Here is a 26,181-nt window from a genome sequence, read left to right on the forward strand (position 1 = left end):
GTGTTTGCTTAAATGTGGGAGTGAAGACAGAGTGCTTTTGACCCTTATGGTTCTGAGCGCCTCATTTATATTCTCGTCAAATGACCGTCTTGGTAAACAGTACTAATTATCATTTATCATTTGTGGTTGGATTTGATCGTTTTCCATACAGGAATCGGCTCTCTTGTGTAGTGTCAACATGAACTCAGTTGAACCTGTCTTAAGTGCTAACAGAAATGAAAATTACCGGGAAAAGTTAACTGCAAAGACCCTAGAGCCTCCCATATCAGATCCACTTACTAAGAAGGTGTAGAAATCAAATAAGTGTCACCCCAAGCGAACAATTAGCAAAAATCAAAGAAGTGTGAATTCAATCCAACAATTAACAAAGAACTGTATAACTGTGTAATAAGCACAATTTGTTGAGGGGTGCAACGTAAGAATATCTGATTTTCAGCCTGGAAATTAATTCATCAGCTAATATATGTCTTAGAAATTTTGTACATTTGTCAGGAAAAATAATTCACCGAAACTTCCGCTTACACAAATATGAGAAGCGGAGAGTAGCGAAAGCTAAAAAAATATTTCGCTGTTGCCCTAAAGTGTACTTTATTATGTACAAAAAACAAAATTCCACAAAAACTATCCTTTCTTTTTTTTCAGACAAGTTATGCATATTATTATTATAGTTAACTTTCTCAGACGTTATGTCTGGTTAAAAATGGAAAGTGACGCAGATCTTGATCAAGCGTGACCTCCTTTTAACTGACTGTATATGTTACATTGCATTTAGGAACTTTCGGTTAATTGAACAAGTATCAATAATTACAGATTTCTGTAGTTGAATAAATACGTAAGGACGTAGCTGTATTGCGTTGATGTACTGGTGGATATTGCGTGGTATGACTCCTGTAGTTGATAGTACAACTGGCATGATGTCAACTTTATCCTGATGCCACATGTCCTTGACTTCCTCAGCCAGTGGGATGTATTTTTCAATTTTTTCTCCTGTTTTCTTCTGTATATTTGTTGTATTGCGTATGGATATTTCGATTAGTTGTGTAAATCTCTTCTTTTTATTGGTGAGTATGATGTCGGGTTTGTTATGTGGTGTTGATTTATCTGTTATATTGGTTCTGTTTCAGTATAATTTGTATTCATCATTCTCCAGTACATTCTGTGGTGCATACTTGTATGTGGGAACATGTTGTTTTATTAGTTTATGTTGTGTGGCAAGTTGTTGAAGTGTTATTTTTGCTACATTGTCATGTCTTCTGGGGTATTCTGTATTTGCTAGTATTGTAGATCTGCTTGTTATGTGATATACTGATTCTATTTGTTGTTTGCGAATCTGCATTTATCTGTTGTCGTATTGGGATCTTTAAGAGTATGCTTGCTTTAATATCTGGTGTTTATTCTTTGATCCTTTGATCCTTTGATCATGAATCCTTCCGTCTCACTGCATATATTGGCTTTTGATAGCCATGTGTTGGATGCATCTTCATCAATGTGTGGCTGTGTTAGATGATACGGGCGCTTGCCATTTAGTGTTTTCTTTTTCCAATTTACTTTCATCGTATCTGTTAATGTTATGTGATCTAAAAGGTTGTAGAAGTGGTTATGAAATTGCAATTGTGTAGCTTTGTATTTATATGAGTGATTGCTTTGTGTATTTTGCTAGTTTCTGCTCGTTCTCGAAAGAATTTTCTTAAATTGTCTACCTGTCCTTAATGTAGGATTTTTATGTCGATAAATCCCCTTCCTCCTTCCTTTCTGCTTAATGTGAATCTTTCAGTTGCTGATTGTATGTGATGTATTCTATATTTGTGGCATTTTGTTTGTGTAAGTATATTGAGTGCTTCTAGGTCTGTGTTACTCCATTTCACTATTCCAAATGAGTAGGTCAATATTGGTATAGCATAAGTATTTATAGCTTTGTCTTGTTTCTTGCTGTCAATTCTGTTTTCAGTAATATTGTTTGTCTTTGTCTATATTTTTCTTTTAGTTCTTCTTTAATAATTGTATTATCTATTCCTATTTTTTGTCTGTATCCTAGACATTTGTAGGCATCTGTCTTTTCCATCGCTTCTATGCAGTCGCTGTGGTTATCCAATATGTAATCTTCTTGTTTAGTGTGTTTTCCCTTGACTATGCTATTTTCCTTACATTTGTCTGTTCCAAAAGCCATATTTATATCATTGCTGAATACTTCTGTTATCTTTAGTAATTGGTTGAGTTGTTGTTTTGTTGCTGCCAGTAGTTTTAGGACATCCATGTATAGCAAATGTGTGATTTTGTGTTGGTATGTTCCAGGGGCAGATGTGGACTCTGACCACAATCTATTGGTTATGACCTGTAGATTAAAACTGAAGAAACTGCAAAAAGGTGGGAATTTAAGGAGATGGGACCTGGATAAACTGAAAGAACCAGAGGTTGTACAGAGTTTCAGGGAGAGCATAAGGGAACAATTGACAGGAATGGGGGAAAGAACTACAGTAGAAGAAGAATGGGTAGCTTTGAGGGATGAAGTAGCGAAGGCAGCAGAGGATCAAGTACGTAAAACGACGAGGGCTAGTAGAAATCCTTGGGTAACAGATGAAATACTGAATTTAATTGATGAAAGGAGAAAATATAAAAATGCAGTAAATGAAGCAGGCAAAAAGGAATACAAAAGTCTCAAAAATGAGATCGACAGGAAGTGCAAAATGGCTAAGAAGGGATGGCTAGAGGACAAATGTAAGGATGTAGAGGCCTATCTCACTAGGGGTAAGATAGATACTGCCTACAGGAAAATTAAAGAGACCTTTGGAGATAAGAGAACGACTTGTATGAATATCAAGAGCTCAGATGGAAACCAAGTTCTAAGCAAAGAAGGGAAAGCAGAAAGGTGGAAGTAGTATATAGTGGGTCTATACAAGGGCGATGTACTTAAGGACAATTTTATGGAAATGGAAGAGGATGTAGATGAAGATGAAATGGGAGGTATTATACTGCGTGAAGAGTTTGACAGCGCACTGAAAGACCTGAGTCGAAACAAGGCCCCCGGAGTAGACAATATTCCATTGGAACTACTGACGGCCTTGGGAGAGCCAGTCCTGACAATACTCTACCATCTGGTGAGCAAGATGTATGAAACAGGCGAAATACCCTCAGACTTCAAGAAGAATATAATAATTCCAATCCCAAAGAAAGCAGGTGTTGACAGATGTGAAAGTTACCGAACGATCAGTTTAATAAGTCACAGCTGCAAAATACTAACACGAATTCTTTACAGACGAATGGAAAAACTAGTAGAAGCCAACCTCGGGGAAGATCAGTTTGGATTCCATAGAAATATGGGAACACGTGAGGCAATACTGACCTCACGACTTATCTTAGAAGAAAGATTATGGAAAGGCAAACCTACGTTTCTAGCATTTGTAGTCTTAGAGAAAGCTTTTGACAATGTTGACTGGAATACTCTCTTTCAAATTCTAAAGGTGGCAGGGGTAAAATGCAGGGAGCGAAAGGCTATTTACAATTTGTACAGAAACCAGATGGCAGTTATAAAGAGTCGAGGGACATGAAAGAGAAGCAGTGGTTGGGAAGGGAGTAAGACAGGGTTGTAGCCTCTCCCCGATGTTGTTCAATCTGTATATTGTGCAAGCAGTAAAGGAAACAAAAGAAAAATTTGGAGTAGGTATTAAAATTCATGGAGAAGAAATAAAAACTTTGAGGTTCGCCGATGACATTGTAATTCTGTCAGAGACAGCAAAGGACTTGGAAGAGCAGTTGAATGGAATGGACAGTGTGTTGAAAGGAGGATATAAGATGAACATCAACAAAAGCAAAACAAGGATAATTTAATGTAGTCTAATTAAGTCTGGTGATGCTGAGGGAATTAGATTAGGAAATGAGACACTTAAAGTAGTAAAGGAGGTTTGCTATTTGGGGAGCAAAATAACAGATGATGGTCGAAGTAGAGAGGATATAAAATGTAGACTGGCAATGGCAAGGAAAGCGTTTCTGAAGAAGAGAAATTTGTTAACATCGAATATAGATTTAAGTGTCAGGAAGTCATTTCTGAAAGTATTTGTGTGGAGTGTAGCCATGTATGGAAGTGAAACATGGACGATATATAGTTTGGACAAGAAAAGAATAGAAGCTTTCGAAATGTGGTGCTACAGAATAATGCTGAAGATTAGATGGGTAGATCACGTAACTAATGAGGAGGTATTGAATAGGATTGGGGGGAAGAGAAGTTTGTGACACAACTTGACTAGAAGAAGGAATTGGTTGGTAGGATATGCTCTGAGGCATCAAGGGATCACCAATTTAGTATTAGAGGGCAGCGTGGAGGGTAAAAATCGTAGAGGGAGACCAAGAGATGAACACTTAAGCAGATTCAGAAGGATGTAGGTTTCAGTAGGTACTGGGAGATGAAGAAGCTTGCACAGGATAGAGTAGCATGGAGAGCTGCATCAAACCAGTCTCAGGACTGAAGACCACAACAACAACAACATGTTCCAGTAATACTGTATCCATAGTTTGTATTATTTAGGATGCTGTATAGTGGGTTCAGAGCAAGGCAGAACCAGAAAGGACTTAATGAGTCTCCTTGGTATATTTCATGCTTAATCTGTATTGTCTGTGATGGGATATTAATTGAATTTGTTTGGATATTAAGTGTGGTTTTCCAATTTTTCATTACTATGTTTAGGAGCTGTACCAATTTATGATCTACTTTGTATATTTCCAATATTTGTAGTGACCATGAGTGGGGTACACTATCAAAAGCTTTTCGGTAATCAATGTATGCGTAGTTTAGTGACCTTTGTTTAGTTTTAGCTTGATATGTCACCTCTGCATCTATTATCAGTTGCTCTTTACATCCTCGTGCTCTTTTGCAACAGCCTTTTTTTTTTTTGTCTTCATTTATAATTTTGTTCCGTGTTGTATGTGTCATTAATTTCTGTGTAATGACTGATGTTAATATTTTGTATATTGTTGGTAGGCATGTTACGGGGTGATACTTAATTGGATTTCCTGTGTCTGCTTGATCTTTACGTTTCAGATAAGTTATTCCATGTGTAAGTGTATCAGGGAATGTGTATGGGTCTGCAATGTAACTGTTAAATAATTTAGTTAGATGTGAATGTGTTGAGGCGAACTTCTTTAGCCAGAAATTTGCTATTTTATCTTTTCCAGGGGCTTTCCAATTGTGAGTAGAATTAATTGCTTGGGTGACTTCATGTTGCAACATTATCACTTCAGGCATTTGTGGTATCATCTTGTATGTGGCTGTTTCTGCTTGTATCCACCGTGCATGCCTGTTATGTTGTACCGGGTTTGACCATATGTTGCTCCAGAAGTGTTCCATGTCTGTTATGTTTGGTGGATTGTCTATTTTAATGTGTGTGTTATCTATTGTCTGGTAAAACTTCTTTTGGTATCTGTTGAATGTTTGGTTTTGTTTCCTTCTATTTTCACTTTCTTTGTATCTTCTCAGTCGTTTGACCAATGCTCGCAATTTCTGCTTCTTTTCGTCTAATTGCTCTATCGCTTCTAATTGTGAGATTTTACCTAACCTTTTTCGTTTTTTGTCTGATATTTCGTTTCTTATAAATTGTGCTAGCTGTCCGATGTCTGTTCTCAGTTTTTCTATTCTGATCTGTAGCCTGTGTTGCCATGGTTTTGTGGGTTTCTTCTGTGTGTTGGTTGGTTCTGATCTCTGCATAGTGTGTATATTTAGTGTAGTGAGTGCTCTTATATAAACCAGTAGTTGTAACTCTTCCATAGTTGTGTTTTCATTTATTTTGTTGTGTATGATTGTGTTGATAGTTGTCATTGTTGTTTCGACTTGTGGGTTATTTGGTGGTCTATGCAGGAATGGTCTAATGTCTGTATTTGTGTCTTTGTATTCTATATATGTCAGCTGAAATTTTTCTTCTATATCTAACATGTGTGTCACTTCGTGTTCTATTTGTGCTTGTTGTGGTGGCTGTCTTAAGATTTCCTTTTCCTCTGATTGTTTAGTTGATGCGTGTGGTTGTTTGTTTGTTTGCTCTGGGATGTTTGAGTTCATTACTGTATTTTCTTCTTCTTCTGGTTGCACATTATTTTGTTCCAGTATTTGTTGTACTTGTTGTTTGATGTGTTCTAATTCTGTCTGGAGTATCCTGTTATTTTTTATTATTACACGGATATGATCAACTAGTCGTTGTTCTGTTAAAATTTTTATTTCTGGGTATCTGGTAATAAATGTTATGTATACTAGTGATCTGTATCCAGTTGTGTTGGTTCCTACTTTTGTTGCTTGGTAATAACAGAACATGAGGTGTCGGTTAACTTCATCTGACCATCTCATCCTCTGTCTTTGTTTTCCTTCTAGGGTGGTTGCAGGAAGCATATCCTGCAAAACACCTCTATTTGGATTTAAATCATTTTCCAGTTGGCTAGCAGTGTCGTTACCATTGTGGGCGGGCCTAGGGTTTAAGCGTCGTCCCCGACCATGACGGCGCTTGTCCGAGGCTTCTTTAGTTCTGTCCTGAACCAACTAATCACACTAAAAGGGGGGTTAGCCCTATTAGTGGTTTGTTCTTTTCGTCGCCTTTTACGACTGACAGAACGTACCAGAGGCGTATTCTTTTCCCGGGCCTCCACGGGATTATTATTATTATTATTATTACTGTTACTGTGATTATCATTCTCAATGCCAGTGGCTATAGTTATATAATTGTATCGATAATCCTAACTGCTATAGAGCAGAAGGTATTAATTTTACGCTTTCATATTAATCAGAATCTAAAAATTTGTGAACACCATGAAGTTATACTCTAGAGCCACCACTGCCAATGCCTTCCTTCTCGTTCCTAGTAGAGGCGTGTTGTCAGTGTGTCTCAGGCAGTTCGTGATTTTCCTTAAAAGAACCATTAAACTAGATGTCATGACTCTTTAAGCTAAGTCCTTATCACTACCTCTTTTCGGCTCCGATTCTGTAGCCATGTGTGTCACTGACCTGTTTACGTACCTGACAGCGTTTTATAATATACAAAAAAGGCTCGTAAGTTTTGGGTTTCATTGGGATGACTCACACGTTTACGAGTTATACCAAGCTGGATGTAATAGTACCGCAGTTGGGTAGTTATACATTACTGGGTTTCACCTGCCGGTATTTAAACCGAACATAGTCTAAAGAGTTGTAGTAAGGATTTCGTATCATTATTTCACTACTAGGATAAAGGCGTTTTATCCATATTTTGATACCTGTGGGATGCTAATCGGTAGTATTATTTATTTACTTAATCGTCAATAACTGGGCTCTAATTATCTGATAGGTTGAACCTAGGTTTAAAAATCTCTGTAATATCACATATCATTGGGATATGATTAAGATTACTTTTTTTTAAGATACACAACTCACTTTCATCATTTCCCTTCAGCACACAATTTATCATTCGGATTAACTACAAAATTACTAGCTTCTTTAGGATTCAAAAATCTGATAAAAGTTAAATCCACAAGATTCTATAATGCTGCGAATAACATAGGTAAAATCAAAATCGCCATATTAGCAACGCTCCTTTTCTTTGTAAGTAAACCATTAAAGCGAGTCATTGTAGCTGTTTCTTAACAGATTCTAAGAATTTTTAAGTGTTTCTCTTATATAAATTAAATCTCTGTCTGGAAAATAGCAGTATTTCCTGCGGTACCATCTATCGGTTTACCTGAGTAATGCCGTTCATAAAAGAAATATTAAATTATTCACTAAATAATTACGTCAACCACAGACGTTGCAAATGATTACTACCTCTGTTTCGATTTCATTAGAACCAGTAATTTAAATCAAACATTTATTCAGATTTTCTTATTAATGAAGAATAATCTTTTTATTTGGCATTTCTCTTACCATTATATTCTTTTCCAAACAGGCAATTTTAATCATTTAATGTTCAGTCAATATAACTTCTCTTTTCTGCATATAGCAGTGAGTTGTCTCTCCGCTTTAAAATTCCCTTTAAAATTCGCTTTAAAATTACTTACAGTGCCTTCCTCTTAATTAAAACTTTTTCAGCTTTAAAGGCGTGATTGAAAGGAATAGACGTAAAATTCCTTTTCAATTCGACTGTGAGACTAAAGCTCATTTCTTTTTATTTGTTTTCGTCAAAAATAATACACGATGCGTCGGTCGTGAACGACTGGCCATTAAACTCTTAACGAAAATTAAAAAGAATTCAGCGCTAAAGAACGAAATGCTTATTTCTCCACCGCCGCTTGAGGCCTTCACCTTAATAAATTGTGAAAATTGACCCCTATTGACGTGCCGACGCTACTGAGAAAGTTTCTCTATAATTAATACCAAGTGGATTAGGATCACTCATCAGAGTGCTCCCAAGTGTGCGATGTCACCAGTCGTGATTCTAGTTAATGGGGCCAGCGGGCACAACGTTATAAGTCAAAATTACTGATCTTTGCACACATTGAACATTTTTTTGTCGTTGTATTGTGAACCTCAGTTGAGCAAAATTACCGACACTACGGCCTGTATTCGATGAAACCAATGACGCATTCACTGCTCACTGCAAATCCACACCAGTAATCAGCTACTTAGATGGTACCTTGCTCGACGTAATTCTCCACAAAGCGCCAGTTAATGGGGTAACCGCACGCAAGTGGCACCGACACGGAATCACTAATTATTCAGTTAGAACTTGTTCGATACTATGCCTATGAAAACACATATGCTCGACACACTTTTCCGCAATATTGGTCACAATACGAGTGAAGAATCCGAAATGAATTGTACTATAAAATATTTCATTGTATCGACCAAGGCTTCGACAAGATTTCATCGTTAATCGTAAGTACAGCATTCACTTGTACCCCCAGTGGAACCAAAAGCAATTCCTGCAATCAAACGTAGTTCAAACAATTAAGCACCAATGCATTAACAGTGAATTACGGTTTGATGACCACAAATTCAGTTTCGAAACACAACCACAACCAGATGAGTACTCGATTCAAAAGCGCTGAGCACTGGAGAAGAGCTAGAACTCTTTCGGAATCATTAAAATAAGTAAATGAATGGTGATTTACCACTTTAGTTATTAGTAGCTGAGTTCCCGGTGTTGCAATGGTATACATGCTTACTTCAATTTTCTTAGTCCACCTCTACAATCCCCATTCTCTGTCCATTTCCTCCTGCCCATTTCTCTATCCATCTGCTTCACCCTCTCTCTCTCTGATAATCTCGTCCTGCGCCTCTCTCTGTCCCTCTCTGCCTCTTTAATTTCTACCACCATCTCTTTTTGTGCATCTCCTCCTGCCCCTTTTCTCTCTACATCTCCTCCTCACCTCTACTCTTTCCATCTCCAGCTTCCCTCATATCTTCTGAACTGCGTGTCATACAATGATATAATTTTCTAGGTACATCCAGTAGCAAATTTGGATATTGTATGGTAAATGTATTGTGAATAGAGATGGTAGCAAAGTTACAACAACTTTAAACGTATTGGCGTCATGCCTGATGCCGCAATTTTACTGAAGAAACAGCGAAAATGTAGTATGCAATAAACTGTTTCCCATTCATTATTTTGTGGGGATTATCCGCGAGTCTAGTTTTGCGAGGGTGTAAAATTATGCATAAACTTTGTTGCAACTCACTAAGTTATCTCGCTCTCAAATACTAGATAGTGCGCATAGTAGGTGTAAATTATGCAACGTTTACATGATGCAACAAACAGCTTGGAATTATGAAATAAACACAATGAACATTGTACAAACCTTTAATTCATTACTTTTAATCGCGTCACGTATCATACATTATGCAAGAAAAGCATATCACAAAAATGAGAAAGTAATTGGCATTCTCAAAGAGAAAACATTTATCCATAATTCGTGTGATATTCTTCTAATCAGTTCATATCTTGTACACCTATTCTAAAGCAGCCTGTGTACTTCCACAGGATTCAAGCTATCTTCGTACCAAATTCCATCTAAATCGATTGAGCGGTTAGTAATAACAAACCTAAACATCATACATGATGCGGCAGATTTTCACGCATGTCAGTGTTTATGAAGTCATATATCCAGAACTACGTGTCCTGTGTAATAGAATTTTGCATTTAGGAGTACATTCAGTTGTATGCTTGAAATCAGTGTACAAAATGTGTCGCGAATACACTTAGTAGTTAAGAAGTAATAATTTAAAACATCATGCATAATGCGAAAAAGAACAGCGAAAGTACAGTGAGTGATTAACTTTTCTCCTCTCATCATTATTTGCGGGATGCAGCGAGAAAAAGTTTCGCAGATGTTTGAAACAACACACATCAAAAAAAGTTCTTCATCATCTCGGTTCCGAGAGTTCCGGAACCTGTACAGAAAAGTGGAATAGAGATCAATATAAACATAATTTCCGCCATTTTTATTGCTCATTAAAATCACACATTGCATGTTGTACCACCATACAGCGAGACCTATAGAGACGGTGGTCCAGACTGCTGTACACACCGGTACCTGTAATACCCAGTATCACGCCCTCTTGCATTGATGCATGCCTGTACTTGTCGTGGCGTACTATCGACAAGTTCATCAAGGCACTGTTGGTCCAGATTGTCCCACTCCAAAACGGCGATTCGGCGTATAACCTTAGAGTGGTTGCTGTGTCACGTCGTCCATAAACAGCCCGTTTCAATCTATCTCAGGCATGTTAGGTAGGGCTCATTTCGGGAGAATATGTTGGCCACTCTAGTCGAGTGATGTTATCCTGAAGGAAGTCATTCACAAGATGCGCACGATAGGGGCGCAAATTGTAGTCCATGAACACGAATGCTTCGCCAATATGCTACCGATATGGTTGCACTAGCGGTCGGAGGATGGATTTCACGTATGGTACAGCCGTTACGGCGCCTCCCACGACCACCAGCGGCGTACGTCGGCCCCAGATAATGCCACCCCAAAACAGCAGGGTACGTCCAACGCTGCACTCGTTGGACAGTGTGTCTAAGGCGTTTAGCCTGACCGGGTTACCTCCAAACACGTCTGTAACGATTGTCTGGCTGAAGGCATAAGCGACACTTATTGGTTAAGAGAGCATGATGCCAATACTGAGCGGTCCATTCGGCATGGTGTAGAGCTCATCTGTGCAGCACGGCATGGTGTGGTTGCAAAGATGGACCTCGCCATGGACATCGGGAGTGAAGTTGTGCTTCATGCAGCGTATTGCGCACGGTTTGAGCCGTAACACGACGTCCTGTTGCAGCACGAAAAGCATTATTCAGCATGGTGGCGTTGCTGTCAGTGTTCTTCCGAGCCCTATTCCGTGGGTAGCGGTCATCCACTGCAGTAGTAGTCCTTGGGCGGCCTGGGCGAGGTATGCCATCGACGGTTCCTGTCTCTCTGTATCTCCTCCATGTGAAAACAAAACCTTTTCGGTTCACTCTTAGACGCCCGTCCTGGCACAAAGCAACAAATGCGGACGCGATCGAACGGCTGTATTGACCGCCTAGGCGTGGTTGAATTACAGACTACATGAGAGATGTACCTTCATCCTGGTGGAATGACTGGAACTCATCGGCTGTCGGACCCCCTCCGTTTAATCGGCGCTGCTCATGCATGGTTGTTTACATCGTTGGGCGGATTTAGTGACATTTCTGAACAGTCAAATGGACTGTGTGTGTGTGATACAGTATCCTTCTGGAGATCTGGAAATCGGGGTCACGCAAAACATTTTTTGATGTGTGTGTATGTTAGTTGCAAGTCACTAAGTGGCGTCACTCTCAAATACTAGTTGAATAACAACTTGATATTCGCGCTTCGTGGTAAGCCGCCGGAACAACCTACTAAAAGCCTTTTACTAATGATTATCGTCGTTGTGTAGACCGTAAAAAAAATGAATCTGCCATTTCCTGCTGGTATTCGAATGAAGAGAATAGAGGATAACAGAACTCCACTCAAAACGCTGTTGAAACAGAACATAACAGCTTATCTAATACTGACGGTAGCCCAACGTGTAAACAAAGAACAAAAAAGCGTTATTGAACGTATACAGAGAAGGGCAGCACGAATAGTCACAGGCTTGCTTAAGCCGTGGGGGAGTGTGACAGAGATACTCAAGGAACTGAATTGGAAGGCTCTTGAAGATACGTGTAAACTATCCCATGAAAGCCTACTAACAAATTTTGAACAACCGACTTTAAATCGTTACTCTAGGAATATACTGCAACCTCCTACGTATCGCTCACAGAGGGATCTTACGGATAAAATTGGAGTAATTACTGCACGCACGCACGAACAATCGTTCTTCCCGCGCTCCATACATCAATGGAACCGGAAGAAACACTAACAACTGGTACAATGGCACATACCCTTTGGGATGCATCTCAGGGTAGTTTGAGTGTACAAATAGATTAGGTGCCGGCCGCGGTGGTCTAGCGGTTCTGGCGCTGCAGTCCGGAACCGCGGGTCTGCTACGGTCGCAGGTTCGAATCCTGCCTCGGGCATGGGTGTGTGTGATGTCCTTAGGTTAGTTAGGTTTAAGTAGTTCTAGGTTCTAGGGGACTTATGACCTAAGATGTTGAGTCCCATAGTACTCAGAGCCATTTGAACCATTTTTTAGATTAGGTACTTGTGGAGTGAATGAAAACAGCATGACTGTCAAAGAACTGAGTACAGAGACAAATAGAAACGACACTAAATGAGTAAAGAACTTACATTTTCTCCCGACATTCGTTAACTGTATTTTTTTTTTTGCGTGCATTTAAAAGTTCTATAAAGAGCATTATTTATAAATATGAGGGCTGGAACTTAAACAGTGGCAACTATTTATTCACAGCCGATACAAAAGCGTTACGTGTTTGCACCTGTTACTGTCCTTCAGTGTAGTCACCAGCGTTGTGTAGAACCCGTTGCCAGCGATGTGTAAGGCGTAGTATACCGTTAGCAGGGCCTGTTCTGTTGATGGTGCAAATGGAGCGGTCTAAAGTTACGGTGATTCTGGTGTACGACTGTGATGGTGTTATCCTAACGCATTACGTTCCTCCACGGCAGACTGTCAATGCATAGTATTACTGTCTGTGTTTTGGAGCTTTAACCTGCGCAATCCACACATCAATTTGCAGGACAATGCGCGGGCGCATACAGCGCTAGCTGTGGCTACTCTGTTTGGTCGATGGATCTGGGCAGTACTGTACCATCCACCATTCTCCCCGGACTGAAGTCCTTGTGACTTTGATTCCGAAGATGAAGGAACGACTTAGTGGCATCCGCTTCAGAAGTGTTCCAGAGATTCGACAGGCAGTAGACCGCTCCATTCGCACCATCAACAGAACAGGCTCTGCTAACGGTACATAACAACTTCCACATCACTGGCAACGGGTTATACACAACGTTGGTGACTACTTTTAAGGACAGTAATAGGTGCAAACATGTAACTCTTTTGTATCGGTTGTGAATAAATAGTTGCCGCAATTTACGTTCCAACGCTTGTTTAAGTATGTAAGTTAAATATTTTTTGGTTTACTTATTCTAGGATTGAAGAGCACAGTGTAAGTTGAGATAATATGTTTAATGTCGCAATATTATCACAAAAATACACGCTATTACACAGTTTTCAATGTGACAACAAATGAGAGCTGTCAGGATAACGCATCTCGTCAACATAAAAAAGTGAAATTATCCTAAACACAACAATACTAAATATTAACTCTCAGAAGCTTAAATTATCCTAAATGCCTCCATATTAGAGTTTAACTAGAAGTTTCCTTACAAAATTATTCTTACACTTGCGTTATGATGTTGGTGAAATGATTCAAAAAATGGTTCAAATGGCTCTGAGCACTGTGGGACTCAACTGCTGAGGTCATAAGTCGCCTAGAACTTAGAACTACTTAAACCTAACTAACCTAAGGACAACACAAACATCCATGCCCGAGGCAGGATTCGAACCTGCGACCGTAGCGGTCGCGCGGTTCCAGACCGCAGCGCCAGAACCGCTCGGCCGGTGAAATGGTTCAAATGGCTCTGAGCACTATGGGACTTAACTCATGAAGTCATCAGTCGCCTAGAACATAGAACTACTTAAACCTAACTAACCTAAGGACAGCACACACATCCATGTCCGAGGCAGGAATCGAACCCGCGAGCGTATAGAACCGCTCGACCACTCCGGCTGGCATAATGTTAGTCAGTACTACGAAAATCGTTTGATTCCAGTTCAAAGTTCAGTACTATTTTTAGGATGACAATCAAGTCTACAGTGGATGGTTAGTTATGTGACAAATTGAGCAAAAGATTACCCAAGGTCGTTCGAGCTTACAGTGGACGCAAGCTGGTGAACCAACAAGTTAACGCCTCTGAACACGGTATTTCCCTTAACCTGCGATGAGCTATCGCCGGCTAGGCCACTAGCTTCTGCTGAAATTCCTATAAAACTATTTACACCTCTGCTGAATTTTGCAGCAGAAACTTTCCCTATGTTTCTCGTTATGCGAGAGAATATGTGCTCAGCCCTAGTCTTAGAATGTGGCGATATACATGTGCATGGTTGGAGCAATGTGCATATCACGAGGGCTATCCATAAAGTACATTACGTTTTGGAATTAAAAATAAATAAAGGATTGGAATATTTTTTTATTATATACAGATGAAAGCCACACTTAAATACTGCTTTTTAACATAGTTGCCATTTAAATTAAGGCTCTTATCCCACCGATGGACGAGCTTGGAAATCTTTCGCCGTAAAGTTCGGCCGCCTGCGCCTTCAACCAGGTGGTTACCTCTTCTTGAAGCTGTGCGTCGTCATCAAAACTCTGCATAGCCAACCACTTCTTCATTGCTGGGAATAAGTGGAAGGCGCTCGGTGCCAGGTCGGGGCTGTACAGCGGATGAGGAATCAACTCCCAGTTAAAGATTCGAGAACTTCACGAGTGGCATTTGCCGTGTGCGCCCAGGCGTTGTCGTGAATCAGCAAGATCTTTGAGCCCAAATTTCCCATGCGCTTGTTTGTATTGCTCTTCTGAGGTTGTGCAGAGTTTGTCAATACCTTTGAGAGTTTATTGTAGTGCCTCTTTCCAGGAAATCCACAAAAAATCACACCTTTTCTGTCCCAAAAGAGGTAACCACGTGGTTGAAGGCGCAAGCGGCCGAATTTTACGACAAAGGAATTTCCAAGCTCGTCCATCGCTACGATAAGTGCCTTAATTTAAATGGCAACGATGTACAAAAGTAGTATTTAAGTGCGGCTTTCATCTGTATATAATAAAAAAATATCCAATAATTTATTTATTTTTAATTCCAAAACGTAATGTACAATAACAGATCAGGAATTCAGGAAGGCTGTGAGGGACACACGTGTATTCAGGGGATTCTTTGATGACACTGATCATTGTTTAATCTGCAGTGAAATTGGGATTGTGAGGCCGAAAGTGCAGGAGGTCAGGTCCATATGTAGGAGGATAAGAGTGGAGAAACTTCAGGATAAGGAAATCAGGCACAAGTACATAACAGCGATCTCAGAAAGGTACCAGTTAGTTGAATGCAGTCAATTACAGTCATTGGAAAAGGAATGGACAAGGTACAGGGACACAGTACTAGAAGTGGCTAAAGAATGTCTTGGAACAGTAGTGTGTAAAAGTAGGATGAAGCAAACAGCTTGGCGGAATGACACAGTCAAGGCAGCCTGTAAAAGGAAAAAGAAGGCGTATCAAAAATGGCTACATACTAGAACTCAGGTAGACAGAGAAAGTTATGTTGAAGAAAGAAACAATGCCAAACAGATAATTGCAGCATCCAAGAAGAAATCTTGGGAAGACTTTCGAAACAGGTTGGAGACTATGGGTCAAGCTGCTGGAAAACCATTCTGGAGTGTAATTAGCAGTCTTCGAAAGGGAGGTAAGAAGGAAATGACATGTATTTTGGACAGGTCAGGAAAAATGCTGGTGAATCCTTTGGATTCCTTGGGCAGATGGAGGGAATATTTTGAAGAGTTGCTCAACGTAGGTGAAAATACGATCAGTAATGTTTCAGATTTCGAGGTAGAATGGGATAGGAATGATGATGGAAATAGGATCACATTTGAGGAAGTGGAGAAAATGGTCAATAGATTGCAGTGCAATAAAGCAGCTAGGGTGGATGAAATTAAGTCGGAACTCATCAAATACAGTGGAAGGTCAGGTCTTAAATGGCTACACAGGATAATTGAAATGGCCTGGGAGTCGGGACAGGTTCCATCAGACTGGACAAAAGCAGTAATCACACCAATCTTTAAACATGGAAACAGAAAAGATTGTAACAACTACAGAGGTATCTCTTTAATCAGCGTTGTGGGTAAAATCCTCAGAGGTATTGTTGAAAGAAAAGTGCGAGTATTAGTTGAGGACCAATTGGATGAAAATCAGTGTGGGTTTAGGCCTCTTAGAGGTTGTCAGGACCAGATCTTTAGCATACGGCAAATAATGGAGAAGTGTTATGAGTGGAACAGGGAATTATATCTATGCTTTATAGATCTAGAAATGTTATAAGACCGGGTTCCTAGGAGGAAGTTATTGTCTGTACTACGAGATTATGGAATAGGAGGCAAACTTTGGCAAGCAATTAAACGTCTTTAAATGGATAGTCAGGCAGCAGTTAGAGTTGACAGTAAATTGAGTTCATGGTTCAGAGTAGTTTCAGGGGTAAGACAAGGCTGCAACCTGTCTCCACTGTTGTTCATATTATTTATGGATCATATGTTGAAAACAATAGACTGGCTGGGTGAGATTAAGATATGTGAACACAAAATAAACAGTCTTGCATTTGCGGATGACTTATTTGTGATGGCAGATTCGATTGAAAGTTTGCAAAGTTATATTTCAGAGCTAGATCAGAAATGTAAGGACTATGGTATGAAGATTAGCATCTCCAAAACGAAAGTAATGTCAGTGGGAAAGAAATATAAACGGATTGAGTGCCAAATAGGAGGAACGAAGTTAGAACAGGTGGACGGTTTCAAGTACTTAGGATGCATATTTTCACAGGATGGCATCACAGTGAAAGAACTGGAAGCGAGGTGTAGCAAAGCTAATGCAGTGAGCGCTCAGCTACGATCTACTCTCTTCTGCAAGAAGGAAGTCAGTACCAAGACCAAGTTTGCACCGTGCAATCTTTCGACCAACTTTGTTGTATGGGAGCGAAACCTAGGTGGATTCAGGTTACCTTATCAACAAGGTTGAGGTTACGGATATGAAAGTAGCTAGGATGATTGCAGGTACTAGTAGATGGGAACAATGGCAGGAGGGTGTCCATAATGAGGAACTCAAAGTAAAACTGGGAATGAACTCTATAGATGTAGCAGTCAGGGCGAACAGGCTTAGATGGTGGGGTCATGTTACACACATGGGAGAAACAAGGTTACCCAAGAGACCATGGGTTCAGCAGTAGAGGGTAGGAGGAGTCGGGGCAGACCAAGGAGAAGGTACCTGGATTCGGTTAAGAATGATTTTGAAGTAATAGGTTTAACATCAGAAGAGGCATCAATGTTAGCACTGAAAAGGGGATCATGAAGGAATTTTATAAGGGGGCTATGCTCCAGACTGAACGCTGAAAGACATAATCAGTCTTTAATGGTGGTGATGATGATGATGATGATGAACGTAATGTACTTTGTGGATAGCCCTCGTCTAATGCCCTCTCGGTTCTCTCACGAACAATTAAGTAATTGGCTGGTTCGTTTCTCCACAGTTGGAGCTTAACGATGCTATAGCTAATTTATAGCTGGATATCAGCGGCTGTAAACTCAGTGTTTACACAAATTACTCCGCTGCATCGTACAGGGCGTTATGCGCTCCATTCTGCACTTGACGCCAGTTTAGAGAAGAGTCCACCAAAATTTCCGTCTTGTCTTACTCATAGCTGAACTGTTTCCCCACCTGGGTTCTTTCGTTCTTTACGTTATAGCTTTTTTGACCAATAGGAGCGTTTATCTTATTTTGTTGAAACTCTCTCTATCAATCGCTAGGTCTCTACCATAAACTTGCGTTGAAACTTTGGCTCTTTTCTCCTTTCCAGCGCGTTTCCACTAATCGGACGTTTTGTGCCAGTACCGGACGCCTGAGTGGGTACATTGACTCTGTCACTTGTGTAATACTCACTGGACATGTCATCGAAAATGCGTCACTGGTCTTGTTTCGCATCCTTTTGGAATTCCGAAATGCAGTTTTCTAAAAGCTTTCTTTCCTGCCTTCCCTCAGATGTGTAATTATACTCGCTCTCCCCATCTGAGTCACCTGGTCAGTCGTTGACTTTCCTCCTGGGACACCCCTTAAAATGGGTTCCGTGGTACCCCTTGTAGCGTGGCCTTACCTCTGCCCTCATCCCTCTGAATTCCAAACTAAACCGCCTCTTGCTGGTTGTTTCACCTTCCGCTCAAACATGCATTATAGGAACTGTGTGTTCATTACCGTGGATTGAATGTCATCCCTTTTTGCATTACATTACATTACTGTTGAATTAAGTTAGGTATCATATTCACCTTCGTGTTGCGATATATAAAGCTCTCATGTAAGGTGCGAATCTGACCATCATGTATTCTGCCACCTTATATATCCTCCTCCTTTTGCATTCAGTTTTGTGCTGCGTCAGTCAATGGCTGAGAAATTGATTGAAGTCAGTGCAAAATTGGTTGCAACTGCTGACTATAGCAATTGACATATTTACTGAGGTAATTTCTATTTTAATATTTTGTATAACTTAAACAGTGGTTCGATTCAGGCTCATTATTTTAGAATGCACTTGATTTCATGTCAATGGATTAGAACTCTTAAGTGATTTTCAGTTTTTTTCTTTTAGAATTTAAGGTTGATTCTAGTTTTCTGATTTTTTATACAATTCTATTTAGCTAATTGAAGGAATTTTTTGTTTCAAAATAGTTGGCTACAATTTTGATTTTAATTCAAATAATTTAATAATATATAAAAATTTGTATCATCTCAAAAATTTCCTTTTTGGGAACTGATCGGGTGTCTTTTTTTAACCTGATTTGTGTTAATTGATAATGCATACATACTGAAGTTGAGGAAACCTTCATTTAATATTATCCTCCCCTTTTATAATATATGATACTGGTCTCTATCTTTCATATTAATCTTAATGGAAGACATGTTCATTTCTAACAATTAGGCTTTATCATCTATAACTCAACCATATCCACGACTTTACAGGCATAATCGTATACATTAACATGGTTATATTTCCCAAAAGTCTTAACTCTATGCATTATGACTTAAAAAAATTTTCAAATTTGACTTTTACAAACATATTAAATTTCTAATCCTACTAGTCACTTTACAAAATTGAAACTGACATCTAGGTATAACTAAACCCCTTCATATTTAACTATCCTATATTTTTAATGAACCAATTGCACTAGAATCTTAACCCTCCAAAAATTTTAATATTTGCTTTTCTTAACTTAAACGTGTAGAAAAAAATGCAATATAAGAAAATATTCTTGACTTGTCAAGACAAAATAAAAATAAGCATCGTTAATAAAGACGTATTGCTAAGACCTAAAAATCTTCAGATTCACATTCTTTAAACACAATAAAAAATTTGCCTATTTTTCGGATAGTAGTCTGTCACAGACAGTCCTTTCCCCTACATCTTTAACGTGGTTTATTAAAAATTGTGATTTTTTTCGTGGAGTGTTTCGATGTGTCTTCTTCGAAAATGGAATGATTGTCAGTCGTTTGCCTCGCCGTGTCTCTGTTGAGCATGGAACGCCGCTTGGTATGCGTTTCGCCACGTTTCCGTTCAGTATGGAATGACAGTCGGCAGAGAGAAAGGTTGCTGAAGGTCTGAGCGTGTCGTGAGTCCGTGGTTGCCTTTGTTTCATGTTGCATATGTCCATGGTGACGTTGTATTGGAGATCCCATTTTGGAAGCATAAACTTTTCTTCATCTTTCGTCGAGTCTTTAATCCGATTCATAGGCGGCCACTTCGTCTCTAGGTTTCCATACGAGTTGTCATCTCCCATTTTTCAGTATGATAGCTGAAGGTGTTGGAATTTGCCCTAAAGAAAATCGTATTTTTACATCACTAGAAGAATTCAATTGCATTCTCGTTGGTCGTTAAATGTAATAATGGTCTTGTATCGGAAGGGATTTGAAAAGGTTACTTGATCTCTTCCGGTATAGGCTATTCCTTCTTCCAAATCTTCTGCATTGCGTCTTCTGTTCTTGGTGCATCTTGGTGCCTTCTCACTTGTATCTTCGCTCTTCTCTGGACTGGGAATCCGTTATTATGGCGACTTCTTTGCAATTGTTGAGTATTCTTTATTGTGATCGGTTGTCCATCTAGATAAGTTGAACAACCTTCCTTCGTTTTCGTGTTCCGTCCCGTGAATGTTCAGGGATTGTTTCGCAGTTGTCAAATTTCGTATGGTATGATAAGTTTCCGTTGTTCTGCACATTGAGTTACAGAAATGCGTTTGTTCTTCTTTCTGTGGTGAATCTAAGCCTCCGGTCGTCCTCGCCGTAATATGTCCACCTCCGTTCCGGTTCGCTGGACATCCATTATCTCTTCATATGCTGTTTTGAATAGTTCGCGATGAAAGTGGCACGTATTGAACACTTTCGCAAAACCATTGTTATAACGCTTGTGCGTGGCTTTCATATGAATAAAGCTCACGTCATGGTACATATTGATTGTATCCAGAAGGCTGGTCCCGGCGGAGGTTCGAGTCCTCCCTCAGGCATGGATGTGTGTATTTGTCCTTAGCATACTTTAGGTTAAGTAGTGTGTACTCTTAGGGACTGATAACTTTAGCAGTTAAGTCTCATAAGATGTCACACACATTTGAACATTTTTTTTTGGTATCCAGAATGCGTTGTAGCTCTGCAAACTTGTCCACAGAGGAGTTGTCCTCTAGGAACGTTGCTTCCACTAAGGCCTCTTCTTTCGTCATCTCATAGCTGGCGTACCAAGCACTCCCACTCAGTATTCCTTCCTCTCACGCCTAACCGCTCTCCACAGTCTTGTCGTCGATTTGGCCGCAATGATGCCACACCTTGTCTGCTGACTTCTTACGTAATAAAATGTTCCTGTCATAAATAACGCTAATACTTTACAAACATTAAACTTCTTTTCATGACTTTACAAAAAGTATTATTACTCTATGCAAAACAGTTTTTCTTATCCCTATATATATATTTTTTTTCCATTCTTATTTTCTTTTCTTAATATGAAGATCGTGGTTTCCTCATCTTCATCACGATCTTTAGTAAGAGTGAAATTGATGGTGATGATGGTTAGTAAGTTAATGATCTTGAAATTTTATTTCCGTTTTTTCTAACTTTATGTATATTATGTTATTTTGATAACTTCGCACCTTGATACCGACTAAAGCGTTTTTTTCACTGCAATCTTTTCTTTTTGCCCTTAGCTGTAATAGAACTTCACAATACACTTTATCTCTTCTTTATTGATATTTTCCGTGTCAAAACTTTTCTCTATTTTTCTTACCCGTTGTTTTTAAAGCTTAAAATATATGTTTCTCAGTTGTACTTATCCCTTTCTCCTTTCCTCTCGATAGTAAACTTTTATATTCCTTTCTACTCTCACCATACTCTTCCTTATTGAAATCTTTTCGGGGTTAGTTTTTCTTCCCACTGTTTACCTCCTTCCATGGCTCCCTGTTCTGCGCTCATGGGTAGCACACCGCGCCTGGCACAGCGGCGCTCCGGGACCACAGCACAGCTACGACACCGGAGGATGGGCTTATAACAGTCCGAAACCGGTCATGTGAAAATAAGGTAACTAGGATGGGATTTTCACACTGCAGCGGAGTGTGCGCTGATATGAAACTTCCTGGCAGATTAAAACTATGTGCCGGACCGATACCCGAACTTGGGACCTTTGCCTTTCACGGGCAAGTGCTCTACCAACTGAGCTACCCAAGCACGACTCACAATCCTTCCTCACAGCTTCACTTCTGCCAGTATCTCGTCTACTACCTTCCAAACTTTACAGAACTCTCCTGTGAACCTGCAGAACTAGCACTCCTGCAAGAAAGGATACTTCGGAGACATGGCTTAGCTACAGCCTGGGGGATGTTTCCAGAATGAGATTTTCACTCTGCAGCGGAGTGTGCGCTGATATGAAACTTCCTGGCAGATTAAAACTATGTGCCGGACCGGGACTCAAACTCGGGAACTTTGCTTTTCGCGGGCAAGTGCTCTTACATCTGAAGTGGTATTTTCATTCTCTGCTATAATGCTCAGTTGCGCATGTTCTTTCAACAGGTTTGCTTATACATTTTATGGTGAATTACTCGTCACTTAGGTATCATATTCACCTTCGTGTTGCGATATATAAAGCTCTCATGTAAGGTGCGAATCTGACCATCATGTATTCTGCACCTTATATATCCTCCTCCTTTTGCATTCAGTTTTGTGCTGCGTCAGTCAATGGCTGAGAAATTGATTGAAGTCAGTGCAAAATTGGTTGCAACTGCTGACTATAGCAATTGACATATTTACTGAGGTAATTTCTATTTCAATATTTTGTATAACTTAAACAGTGGTTCGATTCAGGCTCATTATTTTAGAATGCACTTGATTTCATGTCAATGGATTAGAACTCTTAAGTGATTTTCAGTTTTTTTTCTTTTAGAATTTAAGGTTGATTCTAGTTTTCTGATTTTTTATACAATTCTATTTAGCTAATTGAAGGAATTTTTTGTTTCAAAATAGTTGGCTACAATTTTGATTTTAATTCAAATAATTTAATAATATATAAAAATTTGTATCATCTCAAAAATTTCCTTTTTGGGAACTGATCGGGTGTCTTTTTTTAACCTGATTTGTGTTAATTGATAATGCATACATACTGAAGTTGAGGAAACCTTCATTTAATATTATCCTCCCCTTTTATAATATATGATACTGGTCTCTATCTTTCATATTAATCTTAATGGAAGACATGTTCATTTCTAACAATTAGGCTTTATCATCTATAACTCAACCATATCCACGACTTTACAGGCATAATCGTATACATTAACATGGTTATATTTCCCAAAAGTCTTAACTCTATGCATTATGACTTAAAAAAATTTTCAAATTTGACTTTTACAAACATATTAAATTTCTAATCCTACTAGTCACTTTACAAAATTGAAACTGACATCTAGGTATAACTAAACCCCTTCATATTTAACTATCCTATATTTTTAATGAACCAATTGCACTAGAATCTTAACCCTCCAAAAATTTTAATATTTGCTTTTCTTAACTTAAACGTGTAGAAAAAAATGCAATATAAGAAAATATTCTTGACTTGTCAAGACAAAATAAAAATAAGCATCGTTAATAAAGACGTATTGCTAAGACCTAAAAATCTTCAGATTCACATTCTTTAAACACAATAAAAAATTTGCCTATTTTTCGGATAGTAGTCTGTCACAGACAGTCCTTTCCCCTACATCTTTAACGTGGTTTATTAAAAATTGTGATTTTTTTCGTGGAGTGTTTCGATGTGTCTTCTTCGAAAATGGAATGATTGTCAGTCGTTTGCCTCGCCGTGTCTCTGTTGAGCATGGAACGCCGCTTGGTATGCGTTTCGCCACGTTTCCGTTCAGTATGGAATGACAGTCGGCAGAGAGAAAGGTTGCTGAAGGTCTGAGCGTGTCGTGAGTCCGTGGTTGCCTTTGTTTCATGTTGCATATGTCCATGGTGACGTTGTATTGGAGATCCCATTTTGGAAGCATAAACTTTTCTTCATCTTTCGTCGAGTCTTTAATCCGATTCATAGGCGGCCACTTCGTCTCTAGGTTTCCATACGAGTTGTCATCTCCCATTTTTCAGTATGATAGCTGAAGGTGTTGGAATTTGCCCTAAAGAAAATCGTATTTTTACATCACTAGAAGAATTCAATTGCATTCTCGTTGGTCGTTAAATGTAATAATGGTCTTGTATCGGAAGGGATTTGAAAAGGTTACTTGATCTCTTCCGGTATAGGCTATTCCTTCTTCCAAATCTTCTGCATTGCGTCTTCTGTTCTTGGTGCATCTTGGTGCCTTCTCACTTGTATCTTCGCTCTTCTCTGGACTGGGAATCCGTTATTATGGCGACTTCTTTGCAATTGTTGAGTATTCTTTATTGTGATCGGTTGTCCATCTAGATAAGTTGAACAACCTTCCTTCGTTTTCGTGTTCCGTCCCGTGAATGTTCAGGGATTGTTTCGCAGTTGTCAAATTTCGTATGGTATGATAAGTTTCCGTTGTTCTGCACATTGAGTTACAGAAATGCGTTTGTTCTTCTTTCTGTGGTGAATCTAAGCCTCCGGTCGTCCTCGCCGTAATATGTCCACCTCCGTTCCGGTTCGCTGGACATCCATTATCTCTTCATATGCTGTTTTGAATAGTTCGCGATGAAAGTGGCACGTATTGAACACTTTCGCAAAACCATTGTTATAACGCTTGTGCGTGGCTTTCATATGAATAAAGCTCACGTCATGGTACATATTGATTGTATCCAGAAGGCTGGTCCCGGCGGAGGTTCGAGTCCTCCCTCAGGCATGGATGTGTGTATTTGTCCTTAGCATACTTTAGGTTAAGTAGTGTGTACTCTTAGGGACTGATAACTTTAGCAGTTAAGTCTCATAAGATGTCACACACATTTGAACATTTTTTTTTGGTATCCAGAATGCGTTGTAGCTCTGCAAACTTGTCCACAGAGGAGTTGTCCTCTAGGAACGTTGCTTCCACTAAGGCCTCTTCTTTCGTCATCTCATAGCTGGCGTACCAAGCACTCCCACTCAGTATTCCTTCCTCTCACGCCTAACCGCTCTCCACAGTCTTGTCGTCGATTTGGCCGCAATGATGCCACACCTTGTCTGCTGACTTCTTACGTAATAAAATGTTCCTGTCATAAATAACGCTAATACTTTACAAACATTAAACTTCTTTTCATGACTTTACAAAAAGTATTATTACTCTATGCAAAACAGTTTTTCTTATCCCTATATATATATTTTTTTTCCATTCTTATTTTCTTTTCTTAATATGAAGATCGTGGTTTCCTCATCTTCATCACGATCTTTAGTAAGAGTGAAATTGATGGTGATGATGGTTAGTAAGTTAATGATCTTGAAATTTTACTTCCGTTTTTTCTAACTTTATGTATATTATGTTATTTTGATAACTTCGCACCTTGATACCGACTAAAGCGTTTTTTTCACTGCAATCTTTTCTTTTTGCCCTTAGCTGTAATAGAACTTCACAATACACTTTATCTCTTCTTTATTGATATTTTCCGTGTCAAAACTTTTCTCTATTTTTCTTACCCGTTGTTTTTAAAGCTTAAAATATATGTTTCTCAGTTGTACTTATCCCTTTCTCCTTTCCTCTCGATAGTAAACTTTTATATTCCTTTCTACTCTCACCATACTCTTCCTTATTGAAATCTTTTCGGGGTTAGTTTTTCTTCCCACTGTTTACCTCCTTCCATGGCTCCCTGTTCTGCGCTCATGGGTAGCACACCGCGCCTGGCACAGCGGCGCTCCGGGACCACAGCACAGCTACGACACCGGAGGATGGGCTTATAACAGTCCGAAACCGGTCATGTGAAAATAAGGTAACTAGGATGGGATTTTCACACTGCAGCGGAGTGTGCGCTGATATGAAACTTCCTGGCAGATTAAAACTATGTGCCGGACCGATACCCGAACTTGGGACCTTTGCCTTTCACGGGCAAGTGCTCTACCAACTGAGCTACCCAAGCACGACTCACAATCCTTCCTCACAGCTTCACTTCTGCCAGTATCTCGTCTACTACCTTCCAAACTTTACAGAACTCTCCTGTGAACCTGCAGAACTAGCACTCCTGCAAGAAAGGATACTTCGGAGACATGGCTTAGCTACAGCCTGGGGGATGTTTCCAGAATGAGATTTTCACTCTGCAGCGGAGTGTGCGCTGATATGAAACTTCCTGGCAGATTAAAACTATGTGCCGGACCGGGACTCAAACTCGGGAACTTTGCTTTTCGCGGGCAAGTGCTCTTACATCTGAAGTGGTATTTTCATTCTCTGCTATAATGCTCAGTTGCGCATGTTCTTTCAACAGGTTTGCTTATACATTTTATGGTGAATTACTCGTCACTTTGGGGAGGCATCATCGTGTCTTACTTATTTGCACGAATTAATTTATTATTCTTTTTACTGTTGCTATGTTCTTCGTACACATAAAG

This window comes from Schistocerca nitens, chromosome 8, assembly GCF_023898315.1.
Source record: "Schistocerca nitens isolate TAMUIC-IGC-003100 chromosome 8, iqSchNite1.1, whole genome shotgun sequence".
NCBI lineage: Eukaryota > Metazoa > Arthropoda > Insecta > Orthoptera > Acrididae > Schistocerca > Schistocerca nitens.